The 23,113-nt window shown below is 45.1% G+C and overlaps 1 protein-coding gene across 9 annotated transcripts in view; it reads left to right on the top strand.

The window, feature by feature from the left end:
* The window catches only part of MYO6 (myosin VI), a 362,182-nt gene that overhangs the window by 36,737 nt on the left and 302,332 nt on the right, over positions 1 to 23,113 (top strand). The gene's annotated exons all lie outside the window — the stretch shown is intronic.

Genomic DNA, 23,113 nt, shown 5'->3' with positions numbered 1-23,113 from the left:
ATGAACATAAAACTATTTTTAAAAATTCTGGATCAACCCTTTAATTACCGTACATAATATATTAATAGAAACCTATCATGAGGATTTTTAACCCCAAATTAATGACATGAATGTACAGGTGCTTTCAAGCTGACTAATTCCAGACTTTGAATGTAGAAATCTATTTTGCCATTTCTGAGAAATCCAGCTTTGAAATATTTTGCAAATAAAGTGCAAGTGCCTTGGGGTGGGACATTGCACTTGCAACTCTGCTGCCGTCCCTCCATACTCACTTGCTCCTGCATCCTGTGTCTGACAAGTCATTCTTGTTTCAGTGTCTTGCCTCCACTACGCTGTCAGTCTGATATAGGAGGCAGAAGCTGATCAGGGACTAGGGAGGGAGGAAGAGCAGGAGAGCTACAAGTGCAATGGCCCACCCTGATGCACTTGCTTTTCATTTGCAAATAATTTCAAAGCTGTCATTCTTACAAATAGCAAAACAGATTTCTACATTTAAAGGGAATCTGTCACCCCTTTTCTCAACTATGTGCTGCCGGAACCGCCATCACGGGCTTATCTACAGCATTCTGTAATGCTGTAGATAAGCCCCCGATGTAACCTGAAAGAGAAGAAAAATGAGCTATATTATACTCACCGGGGGGGGGGGCAGTTCGGCCTTTGTCCGATTGGTATTGCCTTCCGGCATCTCCCATCTTCTAACGGTGACGTCTTCTTCTTTGCTGCCTGTCGTGGCTCTGGTGCAGGCTCACTGCTCTGCCCTGTTGAGGGCAGAGCAGAATACTGCAGTGCGCAGGCGCCGGACCTCTCCCGGCGCCTGCGCACTGCAGGACTCTGCTCTGCCCTCCCATCTTCTACGATGAAATTGATTAAACTGTTCATGGAACGTCTTTAGCTGTGGTTCAGACTTTGTCCAGATGATTAAAATATCATCAATGTAGTGGTAGTAGGCCAGAGACCCGATGGAACATAAGTACAAAATGTCACTTTCAAGCTTGGCCATGAAAAGATTTGCATATTGTGGAGCCATTTTACTTCCCATGGCTGTGCCAGTCTCCTGTAGATATATCTTGCTGTCAAATTCAAAGTAATTGGGGGTGAGGATGAATTTTGTAAGTTTCACTACAGAATCAGCATCAGTCCCTGTGTTTTCCCATGAAGAATTTGCAGGCATTTAATCCATCCTGGTGTGGGATATTAGAGTACAAAGATTCCATATCCATGGTGGCCAGGATGGTTCCTTCTGGTAGAGGACCTATTGCTGCTAATTTATTCAATAGGTCAATTGTGTCCTGAATGTAGCTGGGTGTATCCTATACCAGTGGTTTAAGAACACCCTCTACCCATCCAGATACCTGCTCAGTAAAGGTGCCCACACATGAAATAATTAGTCCTCCTGGATTTCCAAATTTATGGATTTTGGGAAGCATGTAGAATGACCCTATTCTTGGACTCTCTGGTATCGGGTCATCAGCTTTTATGGATTTGTCAGGCTGACAAGATACCAGCTTGTTTAGTTCCATGTAATAGTCCTGTGTAGGATTCAACTCCAATTTTTTGTAGTAACTTGTGTCCATAAGTTGTCTGTTTGCTTCCTTCGTATAGTCTGATGTGTTCATCATGACTATTGCACCTCCCTTGTCAGAAGATTTAATGTAGTGACAGACAGGTGCAACCTTCAAGACCTCTTTAGTTCCTCATACGCATTAGACAATATCAATGGGTTTGGCCACAGTCTAATGTGTATGCAGGCACTGGACAAATGATTGCAGGGGGAGATGTTGATCGGTCATATCTGATTTTAGACTGCCAAATGCTTTGTTCTTTTGAAGATAGACCTCCCATGTGCAGCTTTTCTCATAGAGAACACCCGAGAGGTTGGCCGAACAGGCACTTCTGTACATGGTAGGGCCAACTGAGATTTAGGCTGAGTTCACACATAGCATTTTTTTTGCGTTTTCGCGGCGATTTTAAACGCGCGATTTTGCAGCGAAAATGCAATCCTATGGGATTCTGCAATGCTGTGCTAGTGCTGCGTATTTTCTCGTGGCAGAATCACATTGCGGTAAAATACGCAGCATGCTCATTAATTTTGCGGAATCGCGGCGATTCTGCCCACATAGGAATGCATTGTTCTGCTTACTTTGCGCATGTGGCTGTGCCCACCATGCGAAAAGTAAGCAGAACATTTGCGGATGGTACCCACGGTCCGGAGGAGAGGAGACTGTCCTCCGGGCTGTGTGGGTACCATATCCCTGTAAAAAAATAGAATTAAAATAAAAAATATTGTTATTCTCGCCTTCCGACAGCCAGCGATCTTCTTCCCGCCTCTCTCCACGCTCCCGGCATCTTCCGGTCCCAGTAATCCTTTGCGCGAATGACGTCGCGGGAGCGAGACGTCTTGCTGTCATTTGCGCAAAGGATTACTGGCACCGGAAGATGCCGGGAGCGTGGAGAGAGGCGGGAAGGCTGCGCGGGACGCCGGAAGGTGAGAATAACAATTTTTACATCCTATCTTTTACTACTGATGCTGCATAGGCGGCCTCAATAGTAAAAAGTTGGTCACACTTGTCAAACACTATGTTTGACGAGTGTGACCAACCTGTCAATCAGTTCTCCAAGCGATGCTACAGATAGCTTGGAAAACGCTAGTATTCTGCAGGCTAATTACGCTTGCAAATCGCTAGTTTTTCCGCGGGAAAATCGCGGGAATTTAAAATGCGATTTTCCCGCGGAATGGAATTCCGAAATTCTCACGGTAACTTCCGTGGGAATTCCGCTACCTGTGAACTTAGCCTTAATGTGTATGGTGGGCTTTAGAACCTTTGCACAGTTAAAGGGGGTTTTATCTTGCAAGAAAAATTTATAAGATGTCTGAATCACCCATTGTATTGGTCTTGCAACTGTGCAATTGCCAAACTTATCCTGTCATGTTGGCAGCATCCTCCATGGTCTCAGATGGTTGTGTAGACAGAAATCACGGAGGGGGTTCTCTGGTGTATTATCGAGATTAAAGGTCTCTTGCTGAACTGATCCCACTGGGAGCAGGTATGTACAAATTATAGTAGTGATTGGTAGTTTGGATAGCTGCAAGACAAGTTCCATATTACATCTAGTCATTTCTCCTTGACGACATCCTCCCCGTTTGTTTATTGGTAAAACTAGGTAGAAAATCAGTGACGGTAACATTTTTGATTTCTTAAAGTGTGTGCATTTAGGGGCACCTTGGATTTCTGTACTTTTTTCTGATTTAATCCAAACCATATGTTTTCTGCATTATTCACTTATTTTTTAATTCTTCAAGACAATTAGTCTCTATTTTTGTGTTTTTCGTTGTTTATGTGGTGATGTGTGCAGCAGATGTATTATTTATAATCGCATCAATATACTAATAGCGTCACTACCTACTTCATGAGAAAGAGCCTGATAAATAAAATTGGTTCTTCATTCTTCAGTCATCTTGATAAATTATATTGACTTGGTGAGGTGTGAAATCAACCGTTGTTGCCATTATAAAGGGAAGGTGCCTCTGTTTTTATTTTTGTATTAATAATTATCGATTATTATTTTTAATAAAAAATCTAATGAACTTCTTTATTTTTTTTTAATTTTTACTTCAGCCGCTGAGGCTTCCATTTGCATTTCAGGGTGTGTGAGTGTCTGAGCTCGACACACACCTCAAAAACAGCAGCCCCTGGGCATAAGAGCCTGCAGTCGCTGTCCGATCACATCTCTTGCATTGAGACTGCTTCTCCTGCCTGGTCACAGGTTTGGCAGGAGATTGTGGCCATTTTGTTGTAGCCCACAGTGTATGCTCTGGGCTTCACTTTCCCCCTGTCGTGATCAACCCCACAATAGAAACCACAATAATTCATAAAATAATGATAATTTTTTATTGATGCAAACAAGACACACAACAGAGACAAAAATTAAAAATGAGGTCCTCACATGGACCTTGCATGGTGTTTGCATGTGGCCAATTTTTGGCTTTTTTAATTGTTTTTAATTTTTTTCTCTGTTGTGGGTCTTGTTTGCATCAATAAATAATTATCATTTTTCTATGAATTATTGTGGTTTCTATTGTGGGGTTGATCGCAACCTTTTTACACACTACTTTGTCTTGGTTTCTTGTTCATATGGAATTGTGTGTGGTCAGTGATCCCATTTATTTAAATATTTAGCACTGCCCTCAAGTTTTCACTTTTTCACTTTCCCCATGTAATTGCACACACTGCTTAGTGCGTGCGATGACAGGAGCTGCCGGGGAGTGGATATCCTGGGTGAGTTTCGGCGGCAGGGAGAAGTGATCACAGCATGTCATCAGTATTACAGTACAGGCTGCGATCACCGCTTACCCCCAACGTGTACAGAGCACAGCAGGGAAATCCTCATTCTTCTCTGAACACAGAGGATAGGACACACTGTGTGGGAGCGAAGGGAAGGTGAGTATAAGTGTTTTTTTCTATGCATTGTAGGGATTCAACTCGCTTAGGTGCGACGGGAGACAACCAGGAGGCACGTTCCTTTAAAAGTTCATAGGGTTTATTGCTCCATAACCCATAAAACAGCACATAACATAAGGAATAGCCTTTAGCTCAGACGAAAGCAAGTATAAGTGTCCATGATTTCAGGCTCAGTCCTGGAGCCTCAGCAAAACACAGGAGGCCTATCCGTCCTCACATACAGCCAGTATCCACAGGCCTCACCGGGTCAGCAGCCTCAGCACGTGGTCTTCAGGAAGGTAGCACACCTTCCTCCACATAGGCCTGCCGGGACCTTCTACATGGCCCAATCAGATCCATGCGCTCTCTCTCATGTGACCTACTCTGGCTACCTTATATGGTCTGTAGCCACGCCCCCTGGGTCACATGGCTATGACCTCATCACAGGTCCTTCAAGCATTCATACACATATACTTTATTATGACACTCTTAAACACACCCCTGGGTGGGTTTGTAGGTAACTGGCCCGCCCATCTCCCTAGTTACCTGGAGACTTCTGCCTGACACATTAAAGCAGCACCTCAGCAATATCACTGCTGATCAACACAAGTCTCCATCTCAAAGCCACCCACTTTGAGATACATAACGGCCATTCATCCTTTCTCCTGGGACATCCACACAGCGCCCCCTAGCGGACACAGTGGTTACTACACCACAGCATTTAATATATGGGGCCATATACTAGGATGAGGAAAATATACCAGGATGGGGGACAGATTCCAGGATGCAGTATGTGTGGGGCCTTTATACTGTGGAGCACATTATACTGTTGATCATTATGTGGGGCCTTTATACTGTGAGCCACATTATACTGTGGAGCACTATGTGGGGCACATAATTGTGCACTATATGAGGATATTATACTATGGGTCTCTATATGGGGCCATTATACTGTGTGGCACATTATACTGTGCATCATTATATGGGACCCATTATACTGTGGTTCACTATGAGTCACACATTACACTACTGCTCCCTTAAATGTGGCCAGAGAGGTTTCACACATTTCGCCACTGCTCCCATAGAAGTGGTTAGAGGAGGGTCACGTTTCTAAGGGAGCAGTGGTGTAATGTGTGACACCGCTTTGTCCAGTTCTATGTGAGCAGTAGTGTAATGTATGACCCTGCTCTGTCCACTTCAGTGGAGCAGTGGTGTAATGTGTGACCCCGCTCCATCCACTTCTATGGGAGTAGTAATATAGTGGACAGAGCGGAGTCACACGTTATGCCACTGCTCCTATACAGTAGACAGAGCGGGGTCACACCTTACATACATTAGCTACTGTGTATCTAATCACATCCTGTGTGAAACACTCCGCTGAGCTCAATATATAATTTAATCGTGATAAACTACACTGAGCCGTGTATCTAATCCCAGCATGGGTTGCTCAAAGCGTATCTAATTGCACACATGATAGACTCCACGTGTCTAACCCAAGCTTATGATACAGCGAGCAGCACTAACAGAATCGGCGCTGCCGTCCGTCCTCGGTGACACTCTACATCTCAGTATCACTGTGCAGTCACTAACAAAATGGCTCCGCACTGTGACTTTAAACTTTTTTTTTTTTGCAAACTGCCAGAAGGGGAAGAGAGGAGTGACCTCACACACGTGAGTAGACCCCGCCCACATTTACTGCAGTCGTAATGTGAGGTAGTTTTACACTAGGTTTTCATGACAAATGTCAGCAGCTGCTTCCCCCCAGTGTTTAAAAGTGGAAATGGCAAACCTTTTTAAATTATTTTTCATATTTTACTTAGTTAAAAACAAATATTTAAAAAATATTAAAACATTAATACTTTACATTTTTTACATTGTTGAAAACATTTTATTTTTATGGCACTTTCCCATTACGTTTCGAGAGAGTTCTTTTTTGACAATTAATCACCAAAATCAAATGAACTCCGAATTATTGTAAGTAAAGAAGTTCCAGACTAAATTTTTTTTTATTAGCAAGGGACGTGTATGTGAGCCAACATATGTTCTTTTGCTCATAGGCTTATAATAACAGAAATGTGTTTGGTCAGGAACTTTTTCACTAAAACTGTGTGACATTTACAAATGAGTCTTCATAGTTAATTTGATGTTTCCTCCCTTTAAGCATATTTGAGAGAAAATAACCACCATCAAAGTAAATGTTATCTATTTAGTATAAGATTACTTTGAAAATTTCTCTCCAGGAATATAATAGATGGGTAATAGGACACTTAAAGGGGTTTCCCCACTAACAATGTACATTTAATCAATAGATCATGGAATAAAAATAAGTTCCACAATGCGATGTTTAAAAAAAATGTTCCTGTGCTGAGATAATATTATAAATGTGCCCCTGCTGTGTACTGTGTAATGGCTGTGTCTGACCATACTGGAACATGGTCTGATCATACCACAGCTCCTGGGCAGGGGAGGGAGCAAAAGAGTATGAGGGGAGCCAGGGAAACACAGACAGGAACACATAAGGGGGGCCAGGGAATCACAGACAGGACCGCATAAGGGGGGCCAGGGAATCACAGACAGGACCGCTTAAGGGGAGCCAGGGAATCACAGACAGGACCACATAAGGGGGGCCAGGGAATCACAGACAGGACAGCATGAGGGGGGCAAGGGAGTCACAGACAGGACATCATGAGGGGGCCAGGGAATCATAGACAGGCCCACATAAGGGGGGCCAGGGAATAACAAAGAGGACTGCAGGAGGGGGGCCAGGGAATCACAGACAGGGAAGCATAAGGGAGGGGCAGGGAATCACAGACAGGACCGCATGAGGTGGGGCCAGGGAATCACAGACAAGACAGCATGAGGTGGGGGCAGGGAATCACAGACAAGACAGCATAAGGTGGGACCAGGGAATCACAGACAAGACAGCATGAGGGGGGCCATGGAATCACACACAGGACAGCATGAGGAGGGCCAGGGAATCACAGACAGGCCTGCATAAGGGGGGGGCAGGGAATAACAGGACTGCATGAGGGGGGCCAGGAAATCACTGACAGGGAAGCATAAGGGAGGGGCAGGGAATCACAGACAGGACCGCATAAGGTGGGGCCAGGGAATCACAGACAAGACAGCATGAGGGGGGCCATGGAATCACACACAGGACAGCATGAGGAGGGCCAGGGAATCACAGACAGGCCCGCATAAGGGGGGGGCAGGGAATAACAGGACTGCATGAGGGGGGCCAGGAAATCACAGACAGGGAAGCATAAGGGAGGGGCAGGGAATCACAGACAGGACCGCATAAGGTGGGGCCAGGGAATCACAGACAAGACAGCATGAGGGGGGGGGGGCAGGGAATCACAGACAAGACAGCATAAGGTGGGACCAGGGAATCACAGACAAGACAGCATGAGGGGGGGCCATGGAATCACACACAGGACAGCATGAGGAGGGCCAGGGAATCACAGACAGGCCTGCATAAGGGGGGGGCAGGGAATAACAGGACTGCATGAGGGGGGCCAGGAAATCACTGACAGGGAAGCATAAGGGAGGGGCAGGGAATCACAGACAGGACCGCATAAGGTGGGGCCAGGGAATCACAGACAAGACAGCATGAGGGGGGCCATGGAATCACACACAGGACAGCATGAGGAGGGCCAGGGAATCACAGACAGGCCCGCATAAGGGGGGGGGGCAGGGAATAACAGGACTGCATGAGGGGGGCCAGGAAATCACTGACAGGGAAGCATAAGGGAGGGGCAGGGAATCACAGACAGGACCGCATAAGGTGGGGCCAGGGAATCACAGACAAGACAGCATGAGGGGGGCCATGGAATCACACACAGGACAGCATGAGGAGGGCCAGGGAATCACAGACAGGCCCGCATAAGGGGGGGGGCAGGGAATAACAGGACTGCATGAGGGGGGCCAGGAAATCACAGACAGGGAAGCATAAGGGAGGGGCAGGGAATCACAGACAGGACCGCAAAAGGTGGGGCCAGGGAATCACAGACAAGACAGCATGAGGGGGGCCAGGGAATCACAGACAGGGCAGCATAAGGGGGGCCAGGGAATCACAGACAGGACAGCATGAGGGGGGCCAGGGAATCACAGACAGGGAAGCATGAGGGGGGCCAGGGAATCAGACAGGGAAGCATAAGGGGGGGGGCAGGGAATCGCACACAGGACAGTATGAGGAGGGCCATGGAATCACAGACAGGACAGCATGAGGGGGGCAGAGAATCAGACATCACAACACCTTGTGTCCGGCCCCTGTGCACCGAAATCTAATCGACAGAAAACTTCAAATAGTGATTAAAGAAGAACCACAAAGCAGATTTCTTCACCAAAGGTATCAATGTAATCACTATTACAGCGCCGTTACAGTCATGTCTTTACTTTACAAAATCATTCTGACTGGTTCGCTTTAAATTGAGTGCCTCCTCTAATTCACTCTGCTACTCTGATACCAGAATAGTTTTTTTTATTTCTTCCATGCCCTTCCTTTACAAAGTTATGCCATTACCCTCATCCCCCGATAAAAATGGTGTATATTTTCCTTTCACGCAAGTAGGTATATGCCACAGAACTTCTCTGTGGGCACTTGCTTTTTAGCCTCTGATGCTGGTCAATTAAAATACTGCCACGTCCCACTAAATGTCCCACACTGGTAACTCCCCCTTTTATGTAAAACAAGCTCTGGAGGTGGAGTCTCTTGCAGATCAGTGCCCGGCCGTTCGCCTGGACCGCTCATTTACATATAAGAAAATGTGTACACTTAGCACAGGCTATTATGTACAGGTGCGTCTCACAAAATTAGAATATCATCAAAAAGTTAATTTATTTCAGTTCTTCAATACAAAAAGTGAAACTAATCAATTATAGAGTCATTACAGAGTGATCTATTTCAAGTGTTTATTTCTGTTAATGTTGATGATTATGGCTTACAGCCAATGAAAACCCCAAAGTCATTATCTCAGTAAATTAGAATACTTTATAACACCAGCTTGAAAAATGTTTTTAAAATTCAAAACGTTGGCCTACTGAAATGTATGTTCAGTAAATGCACTCAATGTTTGGTCGGGGCACCTTTTGCATCAATTACTGCATCTATGCGGTGTGGCATGGAGGCGATCAGCCTGTGGCACTGCTGAGGTGTTATGGAAGCCCAGGTTGCTTTGATAGCAGTCTTCAGTTCATCTGCATTGTTGGGTCTGGTGTCTCATCTTCCTCTTGCCAATACCCCATAGATTATCTTAAGAATGAGGTCAGGCGAGTTTGCTGGCCAATCAAGCACAGTGATACTGTTGTTTTTAAACCAGGTGTACAGGTGCAGCTTGGATTGTGGCCTCTCCACTCTTCCTCCAGACTCTGGGACCTTGATTTCCAAATGAAATTAAAAATGTACTTACATCCCAAAATTTTTGAATGTCCTTTTCTTAACAATCCTTTCAAGGCTGCGGCTATCCCTGTTGCTTGTGCACCTTTTTCAACCACAATTTTTCCTTCCACTCAACTTTCCGTTAATATGCTTGGATACAGCAGTCTGTGAACAGACAGCTTCTTTAGCAGTGACCTTATGTTGCTTACCCTCCTTGTGGCGTGTCAATGACTACCTTCTGGACATCTGTCAAGTCAGTAGTCTTCCCCATGATTGTGGAGCCTACTGAAACAGACTAAGGGACCTTTTTAAACGCTTAGGAAGCCTTTGCAGGTGTTTTTTTTTTTTTTTTTTGTAAATTACTCTAATTTACTGAAATAAAGACTTTTGGGTTTTCATTGGCTGTAAGCCATAATCATCAACATTAACAGAAATAAAGACTTGAAATAGATCACTCTGTTTGTAATGACTCTTTATGAGTTTCACTTTTTGTATTGAAGAACTGAAATAAATTTAGATTCTGATGATATTCTAATTTTGTCAGAAGCATCTGTATGTATCTGTCTCATGCTGTAATGGGAAGACTCCAAGGATGACACACTAGGAACCTTACTGTCATGCTTTGAGGAAAATTGGGGTTAAAAGGGCCTTTTTTTTATCTAGTTTTTGGTGTTTTGCTGTTTTTTAATTTGTGTATAATTCTTATTTTAAAGCACCACTCCAGCATTTTTTATTATTGCACCACTGGAGTGTTGCTTCAAACATAATTCCCTGCCCCCTGTTCCATACTCACCTGAGGCCATCTTCATCCATTTCTATCGTCGCTCCCGTCGGTCTCCGGCAAAAAGTAACCTCCAGTGTTTCATGGAAAATGTCACTTTTCAATACATCTCTATGAGAGGCTTGTCCTGGCTCTCATAGACTTGCATCAAGCTCTTGTCAGGTGTAACGTCTGACGTCCGCCCAGTCAGAAGTTATGGCATAAGATGGAGCCACTGGACTGGAGTGGTGTCTGTTAAAGATGAAGCTGCCGGAAGGTGAGTATAAGAACGGGGGCAGGGGTGCTTACATTTAAAGCGCCACTCCAGCGCTGAAAAGAAAACCAACACGCCGGAGTGTTGCTTTAATTTGCACCCTTTTTAGTCTACTTTGTACATCTGTTATTTTTTGCTATTGATAGTCATTGTGGGCAGAGATTGGGGTCTTCAGATGTTTTCGGATAATTTATCTGTTGTGACTTGAAAAAGTGGCAAAGTTTGTCAGTCCTCCCTGGAGTGATTTTATGTTCGATTAATATTTTGGCACAAATTTTGTAGTATTTACCAAACCATAAGATCTTTTGCTCTCCAAAGTTGCAGAACAGACCAAAAACAGATGAAGATTTTTTTTTTTTTTGCCTTTATACAAAATTCATACACCACGTGCATCATTGTGAAGAATTTGCCACAAAAAAGGTCAAAGAATACCACAAGACAGAAAATATGTCCGTGAATTAAAAAAAATATCTGCGAATGTAGAAAGTTTTATTTCTAGAACGGGTGTGTAGGAATTTTTTTTTTTTTGAAAAGTTATCAATTACTCATTAAATGCATAATTCTATTCTCGGTTTACATACTATGATGAATTGTGCAAAATAATACAGATCTATAATATAATGCTGTAAGCGTCACTCTGTCCGAAGCCTTTATAGACTGCACAAGCGCGACGTGCCTGCGCAGTCTGGCTCCAGACAGAATGAGGCAGCCAGCGGTGAGGCGTGTGTATGGCGCCGGAGATGGCGGTACTGTACACACTGCATACCGCCATCTCCGACGCCATACTTACCTGACCGAGAGGAGCGTTGCCGCGGCGCTTCTCTTCGTCCGGAGACCGGGGTGGGAGTGCGGCCGGAATTGCGTATGCGCATAGCGAGATCCGGTGCCATTTTACTGAAGACACACTTGCAGTGTGTCTTCAGCAATATGGCGCTGGACAGCGCTATGGGCATGCGCGTACTTCAGCACCAGACTCCTCCCCCGGCCTCCAGCAGAACGTGACAGCGCTGGAGCACAGGAAAGAAGGGTGAGTATAAATGTTTTTTTGTTTTTTTTTGTATGTGTGTAGTTTTAATACGAGTGAGGGTACCATGCATACCAGGATAGGGGAGGTGAGCGGACCATGCTTACCAGGATTGGGGGATGAGGGGTACCATGCATACCGGGATAGGGGGATGACAGGACCATGCATACCAGAATTTGGGGGATGAGGGGTACCATGCATACTAGGATAGGGGGGGTGAGAGGACCATGCAAACCAGGATTGGGGGATGAAGGGTGTACCATGCATACCAGGATTGGGGGATGAAGGGTACCATGCATACCAGGATTGGGGGATAAGGGGTACCATGCATACCAGGATAGGGGGGTGAGGGGCACCATGCATACCAGTATTGGGGAATGAGGGGTACCATGCATACCAGGATTGGGGGATGAGGGGTACCATGCATACCAGGATTGGGGGATGAGGGGTACCATGCATACCAGGATGGGTGAGGGGACCATACATAACAGGATTGGGGGATGAGGGGTACCATGCATACCAGGATTGGGGGATGAGGGGTACCATGCATACCAGGATTGGGGGATGAGGGGTACCATGCATACCAGGATTGGGGAATGAGGGGTACCATGCATACCAGGATTGGGGGATGAGGGGGACCATACATACCAGGATTGGGGGATGAGGGGTACCATGCATACCAGGATAGGGGGGTGAGGGGCACCATGCATACCAGTATTGGGGAATGAGGGGCACCATGCATACCAGTATTGGGGAATGAGGGGTACCATGCATACCAGGATTGGGGGATGAGGGGTACCATGCATACCAGGATTGGGGGATGAGGGGTACCATGCATACCAGGATGGGTGAGGGGACCATACATAACAGGATTGGGGGATGAGGGGTACCATGCATACCAGGATTAGGGGATGAGGGGTACCATGCATACCAGGATTGGGGAATGAGGGGTACCATGCATACCAGGATTGGGGGATGAGGGGGACCATACATACCAGGATTGGGGGATGAGGGGGACCATACATACCAGGATTGGGGGATGAGGGGTACCATGCATACCAGGATTGGGGGAAGAGGGGTACCATGCATACCAGGATTGGGGGATGAGGGGTACCATGCATACCAGGATTGGGGGAAGAGGGGTACCATGCATACCAGGATTGGGGGATGAGGGGTACCATGCATACCAGGATAGGAGGTCATACATACCAGGATAGGGATGAGGGAGTACCATGCATACCAGGATTAGGGGATGAGGGGTACCATGCATACCAGGATTAGGGGATGAGGGGTACCATGCATACCAGGATTGGGGGATGAGGGGTACCATGCATACCAGGATAGGAGGTCATACATACCAGGATAGGGATGAGGGAGTACCATGCATACCAGGATTAGGGGATGAGGGGTACCATGCATACCAGGATTAGGGGATGAGGGGTACCATGCATACCAGGATTGGGGGATGAGGGGTACCATGCATACCAGGATAGGGGGTGATAGGACCATACATACCAGGAAAGGGATGAGGGAGTACCATGCATACCAGGATTGAGGGATGAGGGGTACCATGCATACCAGGATAGGGGGTGAGGGGACCATGCATACCAGGATAGGGATGAGGGAGTACCATGCATATCAGGATTTGGGGGTGAGAGGACCATGCATACCAGGATTGGGGGATGAGGGGTACCATGCATACCGGGATTGGGGGATGAGAGGACTATGCATACCAGGATAGGAGGTGAGGGGGCCATGCATACCAGGATTGGGGGTGAGGGGACCATGCATACCAGGATAGGGATGAGGGAGTACCATGCATACCAGGATTGAGGGGTGAGGGGACCATGCATACCAGGATGAAGAATGGAGTGCCATGCATACCAGGATTGGGGGGGGGTGAGGGTACCATGCATACCAGGATTGGGGGATGAGGTGTACCATGCATACCAGAATAGGGGGGTGAGGGGTACCATGCATACCAGGATTGGGGAATGAGGGGTACCATTCATACCAGGATTGGGGGATAAGGGGTACCATGCATACCAGGATTGGGGGATGAGGGGTACCATGCATACCAGGATTGGGGGATGAGGGGTACCATGCATACCAGGATTGGGGGATGAGGGGTACCATGCATACCAGGATTGGGGGATGAGGGGTACCATGCATACCAGGATTGGGGGATGAGTGGTACCATGCATACCAGGATTGGGGGATGAGTGGTACCATGCATACCAGGATTGGGGGATGAGGGGTACCATGCATACCAGGATAGGAGGTCATACCTACCAGGATAGGGATGAGGGAGTACCATGCATACCAGGATTAGGGGATGAGGGGTACCATGCATACCAGGATTGGGGGATGAGGGGTATCATGCATACCAGGATTGGGGGATGAGGGGTACCATGCATACCAGGATTGGGGGATGAGGGGTACCATGCATACCAGGATTGGGGGATGAGGGGTACCATGCATACCAGGATTGGGGGATGAAGGGTACCATGCATACCAGGATTGGGGGTGAGGGGACCATGCATACCAGGATAGGGGGGTGATAGGACCATACATACCAGGAAAGGGATGAGGGAGTACCATGCATACCAGGATTGAGGGATGAGGGGTACCATGCATACCAGGATAGGGGGTGAGGGGACCATGCATACCAGGATAGGGATGAGGGAGTACCATGCATAACAGGAATGGGGGGTGAGAGGACCATGCATACCAGGATTGGGGGATGAGGGGTACCATGCATACCGGGATTGGGGGATGAGAGGACTATGCATACCAGGAAAGGAGGTGAGGGGGCCATGCATACCAGGATAGGGATGAGGGAGTACCATGCATACCAGGATTCAGGGGTGAGGGGACCATGCATACCAGGATGAAGAATGGGGTGCCATGCATACCAGGATTGGGGAGGGTGAGGGTACCATGCATACCAGGATAGGAGGGGGCAGCACATACCAGGATGGGAGACCATATACCAATTAAAATGCTCGCCACCCGGGCGTAGAACGGGTTCATAGCTAGTCATATATATTTAGCTATTCCACAATCTAATTGGTGTAATATGCACAGCAATTTGTAATTCTAATTTAAAAAAAAGTTTTTAAAATAGTTTTAGTAGTGTACCACATCTTAAATGTACTGTGATTTTGAATTATTTATTTCAAGTTCATGATCTTTTTTAAATATTTTATCCCCAAAACAGAAAAGGATTCAAGAACAAGAGTGTCATAGACAAGTCTTTGTAGTTGAAATCCCAATCCCCTGATAGGTTTACCTTATTTTTTTGGCCAAAATAACTTGGAAGTGAATGGTTTTCCTTTTCTGCCCTGTGATTTGGGTCAGTCTCTGATTAAAAAAATATAGACAAAATCAAAACTACCATATATAATCGTGTAAGAACCATGTAAACGAAGTCCAACCCTGTTCTCCATACCCAAGGAGTTCCAGACAATGACCATAGACTTAATACTGTTGAGTTGAACTACGTGATCCATGTGATAGTCGTCTTTATGTCAGCCATTTTTAACAAACCTTGGATCATATCTACTCTTGCATCTCGGTAACAAGAATGTGATAGAGCAGCATAACCTGTGAGAGAAGTTGTTGGCTGTAATTTGCTTTTTACTTGCTTGAGCTGTAATTGAAATGAGTCATGCAAGAAAACAATACAGGGGAACAACCTACAGCTACACATGTAAGAAAAATTTGACTTTCCTCTGGGACGCCAGTTAATGTATCTCTCCCCATTAGAAGAAAAGCTGGTAAACAACCTTTTATGCTCGTTTTTGCCAATCATAGAAACTTTTATCATAGTTTAGTAGGGACATGTTAATTATAAACGTATATTGGTACACTTTTATTATTTAGTCTTCTTTTAAAGGAAATCTGTGACTTTATACATGCAGTTTAACTTGCGAACAACAAGGTATGGAACAAAGGAAGCTAAATGGAGGAGTTCTCCAAGAATGTAATAAAATGGCCCACATGACATAATTCAAATGGCAGTCCATAGGATGGGATACAGTCTGAAGTAACACATCTTCCGAGACCTGTGTCTCAACTGACGGTGGCTGTATCCAAAGTACACGTGCTTTGTGAGCCAAGAAGAAGGGCTGTGATATTAGAAGAAATATATCTTATATTTTGCTTACTGAGCACAAAGGATTTTTTCTCGAGTCCCAATACTTTGTGCACATTGATATGGTAGGCACACAACGGCTATGAAGGATGGACGTTTCGTGATAGATTTGTAGACACAAATTGTTCAAAACCAGGCACTCTAGTTCGAAGTGAAATAATTGTTTATTTTCATCAGCAAAGGTCTGTGTGTACTGGGCCAACTTTGCAGTCACATGACCTTGTTCACTTCCAGAGAGAGGAGATGGACAAAGTGAAGGCTGATGCGGCAGTCAGTGACTTCTTTGTGCGCAGTAAGTCAACCAAGGAGAAGATGTATTTCTTCTTCTGCATGGCCCTTCTCTGATGGCTCACCAGTATGTGTGCTTATAATACAGCTCCTCTGTCAGTTGAGACACAGGTTTCAGGAGCTACGTTTCTTCAGACTGCTGCACATCCTGACACACGAGAAGGGCTGACTGTCGTTTGAATTACGTGAGGCCATTTTATTACATTCTTGGAGAACCTCTTTAATTGTTTTGTGGGCAACAAATTAAATAGAAATTGATTTATTTAAACCTCTTCTCTTTCTATGCTTAGAGTCCCGTATTTGGGACTCTTCAGTGATTGACAGCTATCTTTATATTTGCAGTCATTCAGAGGAGGCTCTCAATCACTGATAAGACCACCCATTGGACACTTAAGTATAGAAAAGGTAGGGATGTAAATTAATAAATACTAGCTTTGCTGAAGAATTTCCCATAGAGCTATGTATCAATTTGCTCAGGAACCACGTTCAACGAAATAATGCCTGGTGCAGAACTTATCAGTTTAGCCCATTGTGTACATTTAAAGCGGTAGCATCAAGTTACTGAAAAAAAAAAGTTTGGCTATTTTTGTAAAATTTAAAAAAAAAAAAATCAGTGCTGTTTATTGCTGGTAAACCTTTATTTTTACCCTCATTGTTTTTATAAAATTCTGCTCAGTTGATTTAGGTTCTGTAGTGGTTGCAATCCAGTGTGTGCCACTTATAGCCCGCGCCTTATTTATTGTTTTTTTATGTATTGTAGCCTGTGTAGGTACAAGTGCCTTTTTATACATATTTTTTCCAAGAAAAACAGTTCAATTAGTTTTAGCTGTGTCAACTCAATATCTACTTGAGGCTTTGGGCGCATTGATTATATATTCTTCAGTGCTTCAGCGCGGTGCTCATGTCTGCACTCACACATGGAACACAAAGACAATAATTGCTGCAAAACAAAACACTTACAGCGTTCATCTAAACAAGCGATATTTCATGTGAGTGTATAAAGATCAGAGAGCATACTTGTTCTAAAAGATTGTGAATGCAGAAAGGGCAGCCGGGAAGAACATGTCATTGATGCGCCACATGTACGATACGAAATGATTGCTGATGTGGAGAAGCCTCCTGTAACCTTCTTCACATCATTACATCAGGTTGCCGAAATCATAGTCACAACGGATGTAAAAGTAAAGTCGAGTAACTATATTCTTAGGCTACTTTCACATTAGCGTTTTTAGCGCAGCGCTTCGTGCGCAATAGAAGTGCATGCAAAAAACGCATCATGCGTTTTACATGCGTTTGCTTTTTTTAGGCTGAAGCGTTTTAACCAGTTTCAAGCCTTGTTATCTCTTAAAACACATGCATTTTTTAACGCAGGTGCGTGCCTGTCCATTCGCACAAGCGTACGCATGCGTTTTTTTTGCGCCGTTGGACGGACCCAAAAATGCAACAGGTTGCGTCTGGCGCGCGTGGGAGCACACCTTAAAAAAGCGCATGCGCACGAAAAATCATTTGAACGCGTGCTAACGCTAGACCATGCGCCCCCCATGTTAAACACCTATGTGCATGGACGCGCACGATGCGCTGTGCAAAAAAACGCTAATGTGAAACCAGCCTTAGCTGGGTTTTAGCAGTCTTCTAAAGTGATGGTATATTACTAGAGCCAGCGCCATGTCGCCTTCTTCTTGGGATCAGTGAGTCCAAACCCAATTTATAAGATGGAAATCACCTTTTGCTGCATATTTTTACATCAGAAAGCTGATACTTTGGGCTGATATTCCAGCTTTTCACCAGTGTGCATAGGGCCCAAGTTTTATATCAATTGTACATTGTCCAGAAGTCAAGGTGTTTTTGCAGGATACTCTCAATATAACTACGATTATGATGACGCTTTGTTATAGCTACATTGAGAATAAAAAAAAAATAGTCTCTATATCTGGATTCTTTTGAAAAGCTAACCATACAAAAAAAAATCCATTAAATTTGACTCGTTCGGTTGTTTGAGGACAGAAGATGAAGCTATATAGCAGTTGAAGGGGTTGTTCACCAATTTTTATTTTACAAAGGGCACAAGCTTTCTGATCCTCTGGCACTCCCATTCCGCTGCCCTAGATCCCCGATCTGTAGTTCCTAACTAGTGATGAACGAGCGTGCTGGGAGAAGGCGTTATCCGAGCTTTAACGTGTGCTAAACGAGTGTCATGGGCGTGCTCGAAACATACGTTCCAGTGCCCTTGCTGTAGTGTTGTCCCTTGCTGTAGTGTTGTTATGCTGTCATTATGGGTAATTTAATCTGCCCATGTAAAAGGAGCCTTTGGTTATGTTCATAGGATTCAATAGCGTTGCATTTTTTGCCACGATTTTCCATATTTGTACTAAAACTTCTATGACTTTGTTGCGATTTTGATTTGCAGCAAAAAAAATCAAGAACAAAGCACAATTGCATGGTGTGGAGTTCTAGTCAATGAATGAAGAAAGTATTGAGGTAGAAAAAGAGTCCCATGCATACAACACTGCACATCCAGTTATATATCAGAAAATACCAATAATTTTTTTTACTATTCAGGCTGACAAATTAGAGGTCAAATACACACAATTAAAAATGTACCAAGATGCGCACATCCAGGCTTATAACGCCACCATCCCAAATGGCCCCCGACAAAATAAATCTAATAGGGCTTGCGTAGGACGCCATTCACACAAGTAAATGTGATGCAATGTGTCTGACTGTATCTTTATGGTGTCTTTTTTGATCAGCACCAGCTGTTCTCAGCAGGGTAAGACACATGCCGAGTTCGGCGTGCAATCACCGGTGTAGCAGTCTGCAGCACGCACCAGCTGATCTCAAATGTAGATAAAGGCTGGATGTTGTGTTCAATCACCAGTGTGACAGAGTGATACACTGCTGTGCGAGCTGCACTAGAGCTCTCAGGCTAGTGTCACACTTGTGCCGTTTTGCGCAGCGCTTCAAACGCACATGAAACGCATGCAAAAAACGCTTACAAACACTTGTAAACGCTGCGTTTTTTTCGTCGCATCATCGTGCGCATTACGACAAGAAACACTGCCTTTGTATGCGTTTTTCCATGCGTTTGCATTTTTTATGCCCATGGTGTCACAATCACAGGAGGAAAATCCTTGAAAAACTCTTGCAACAGGATCCACCAATGGGACAGCAGTGTGCTTGTGTTATGGGAATTCTTTATATAGACCCAGTTTACAGCTGAATTCTTCATATTTGCTTGGATTTTCTCTTGACAACATGGATCTGCTCTGGAAGAGTTTTTACTTCAACTTGGATCTGGACATCAGGATGGCTCAGGCTTATGCAGTTGCTTGCCATCAACAAAGGGAGAGAGAGAGACAGCGAAGACTGCAGCGGCGGCGTTTGTGGATACATCAGATTATTGAACTCCGGGAGAGCCGTGGAGCGTACCACACTCTCTACAGCGAGCTCCAGGCAAACCCGGATAAATTTACTGATTATACCCGGATGTCCCAACAAAGCTTCAGGTATTTGATTGGTCGTGTCCAAGATGCCATCCGGAGACAGGACACACAGCTCCGTCGTGCGATTCCTCCCGTGGAACGGCTCCTGGTCACATTGCGGTACGTAGTATTGCAAAAACAATGCCTGCATAATTTTCTTTGTTCTCACATGGACTATTCCAAAGCTGGCAGAATTATTGTTCTGCCATGTAGTTAAACAAAGGCTACAGTATTTTTTTTTTATGCCATTTAGTAAAGAAAAGGCTGCATATATATATTTGTATGCCTTGGTTTTTTTCTTGTGTTATGTATTTTTTTGTGGTTGTAAACAATCCATATAAACAAATATTAATTTTTGTTGTTTCTCGGTTTCACAAATTCCTGGCTACTGGAGAGAGCCTCTCTTCACTTCACTTCCAGTACCGGATTGGAATATCAACCTTGTCTGGAATAGTTGCGGACACCTGCTGGGCTTTGTGGTACGTTCTCTGTCCCGAATTTATGTCCATGCCCACCGTGGAAAAGTGGTTTGAAATTGCTGAAAGATTCTGGACAGTCTGCAATTTCCCTAACTGTTTGGTTGCCGTTGATGGGAAACACATCCGTATTATAAAGCCAAAAAGAACAGGCTCTGAGTACTATAACTATAAAAAGTACTTTTCAACAGTACTCATGGCCATTTCGGATGCAGACTGTATGTTTGTTGCAGTGGACATTGGGGCATTTGGCTGTGGGAATGACTCCCAGGCTTTTAAGAACTCAGACATGGGCCGAAGGTTGTATGGCAACCAGTTCAATTTCTCCAGGCCACGGCCTCTTCCCAACACCGAAGGTCCGCCACAGCCCTTTGTAATGGTTGCCTCAGCATTCCAGATGTGCCAAAACCTGCTCAAGCCCTACTCCAGCCGGGACTTGGACCACACCAAAAGAATTTTTAATTACAGGCTGACCAGGGCCAGAAGAACTGTAGAGTGTGCCTTTGGTATACTTGTCTCCAGATGGCGCATTCTCAGCACAGCCATTAATCTGAAACTGGAAACAGTGGATGAGGTGGTGAAGGCCTGTGTGGTTCTACATAATTTTGTGATGGCTAGAGAGCACCCGAACTTCGAACTCGATGATGCAGCTCCTAACCCATTGCCTGAATTTACTCAGCACCCTCTCAGGTCATCCGTTGAAGTTGGCCAAATGAGGGACCAATTTGTGGCCTACTTCATCTCAGATGTGGGACGGGTGGAATGGCAAGAGCAAATGGTGTAACAAAGTTTTCTTTTGTGTGTATGTTAATAAAAAAAACTTGTGTTGATACCTATACCGAGTGCACTCTGTCTTCTTACACTTCAATACAATAATCATCTGGCCTGGTGTACCAGTGAATTAATGATGCTGTGTTTTGTGCATCATGAATTTACTAGTACTTCTGACCAGGTGACTATACATACACACAAGTTGTATGATGTTTATAATCCCTACACTTCGAGTTCAATTTGCTGCGACGGTGGAGATAATACAAATAATTTTTGTGTCACCTGGCATGATGTTATCAATAGTGATTTGTGACTGCAGTTGCATCTCTCACTATTTATGACACCTAACGCTGTGACTATAAATGTTATTTGTTGTATCATCACTGTGGCTTCAGTTTGAACGCAGACAGTAGACATAATAAAGTTTATACAACTAATACAATACCCAGGCCTGGTGTCATGCTGAAGTGAGGACGCCTAAAGTAAGCTTCCAGACTTCAGAAGGTTATCACACATGGGCAAGATAATACACATAAGAGGTAAACTGCAGCATCGCTACAGTCTGATAGAAATATATGCAGACTGAAGCGACGCTGCAGGTTAAAACTCATGTGTATTCACCTGGCCAGGTGTGATAGTTATGATACAAGGGCAGGGTATTGTACATATGGCGTGTATTTTCCCCATCATCTCCTCAGTTTCTCAACAAACACTGAATAGAGGATGTGGTTAATTACAAGGTATATCTAGAATCGCCTTGCCTTGTATCGCAAAAAGTTATAAGATGAAGGTAAAAAAACACCATAGTCAATTAACTTTTGATGATACCTGGCAAGGTAACAATAGATACACCTTGCACTCAACAACATCCTCTATTCAGTATGTGTAATATTAGCTGACTCAAGAGACTGGTGTGGAAAATTCAAGTCATATAGATTTGTGTTTTTGACTACACATATATCCAAGAATGACACAAGAAACGTGGCAGTAATGGAGCTATGTGATGACAAAAACGCTAAGTGTATGGCGCAGTGTGTGTACGGCGCAGTGTGTGTAGGCGGCGAAAGACACATTAATGAAACCGTTTTTTGTGAAAGCAGAATTGCACATTTATTTTTTCCCCCAAAATTTTTTTTTTTACTTTGAAGAACGTTTGGGGGAAGAGTGGGATACCTTGGGGGTGTGGAGAGACGAGGAACGGCTGGAAGTTGAAGAAGGGGTTCTAGGTTAAGGGGCAACTAAAGTAGTGGGGGAAGGGAGATCAGGGATGGAAACGGAGGCAGGTTGAGAAACATTAGAAGGAGAGGGGGGGACTGACAAACAAAGTCTTTTGTTTTGTGGTCTTCTTTGGGACAGGAGTCACCTGCCTGGACCGACTACCACCGTGTGACCGCCTTACATTGCTTGCCCGCCTGGAGATGGTGGACCGTGTCTGTGATGAGAAAAAGAGGGAATGTGGGTCACCCATCTGCTGCTCGGTGGTGGCGGTGGCGGTGCTCCTTGAAGGAGAATATGTGATGTTGGTGCTCCAAGAAGAAGTGTTTTAAGTGCTTCTAGTTGGAAAAATGGTGGCGGTGCTCCTAGTAGGTGGAACGGTGGCGGTAGTGGTGCTCCAGACAGGAGCAGCTCTTGCCATGCTGGTGGCGGGGGAGGAGTGTCCAGCAGCACTCGGCATTGGTGTGGTGTATTGTTGTGCGGCTTTGCTAGGAATGCAGGTGGCCGTGCAGTGGTATGCAGCAGATGTTCGGTACTGTGGTGAAGCGAGTCAGTGGTGGCGCAGGTGGGAATGACACCACTGAGTGCTGCACGTAATGATTCTGCTGCATAGCCTGTAAGAAAGCAGTGTTGCAGGCCTGAAACACATTCAGCTGTTGCTTAGGACTAAGGTGTTCCGCCATGCCCTGTTCAATTTTACTAAAGAAATGGTGCGCTGGTCTGTTGAGGTCGGCCTCTAGCCGGTCAAGGCGCTGGTCGACAGAGTGCAAGCGGTGTTCCATGTGGGTAAAACCATGTTCCATGAGTGAAAAACCGCTTTCCACTCTGTCGGACAGCGACTTGAAGCTGGC

This window comes from Dendrobates tinctorius, unplaced genomic scaffold (genome assembly GCF_039654945.1).
Source record: "Dendrobates tinctorius isolate UK_male_01 unplaced genomic scaffold, ASM3965494v1 ptg000024l, whole genome shotgun sequence".
NCBI classification, from domain to species: domain Eukaryota; kingdom Metazoa; phylum Chordata; class Amphibia; order Anura; family Dendrobatidae; genus Dendrobates; species Dendrobates tinctorius.
This window is presented reverse-complemented; position numbering and strand designations above follow the sequence as displayed.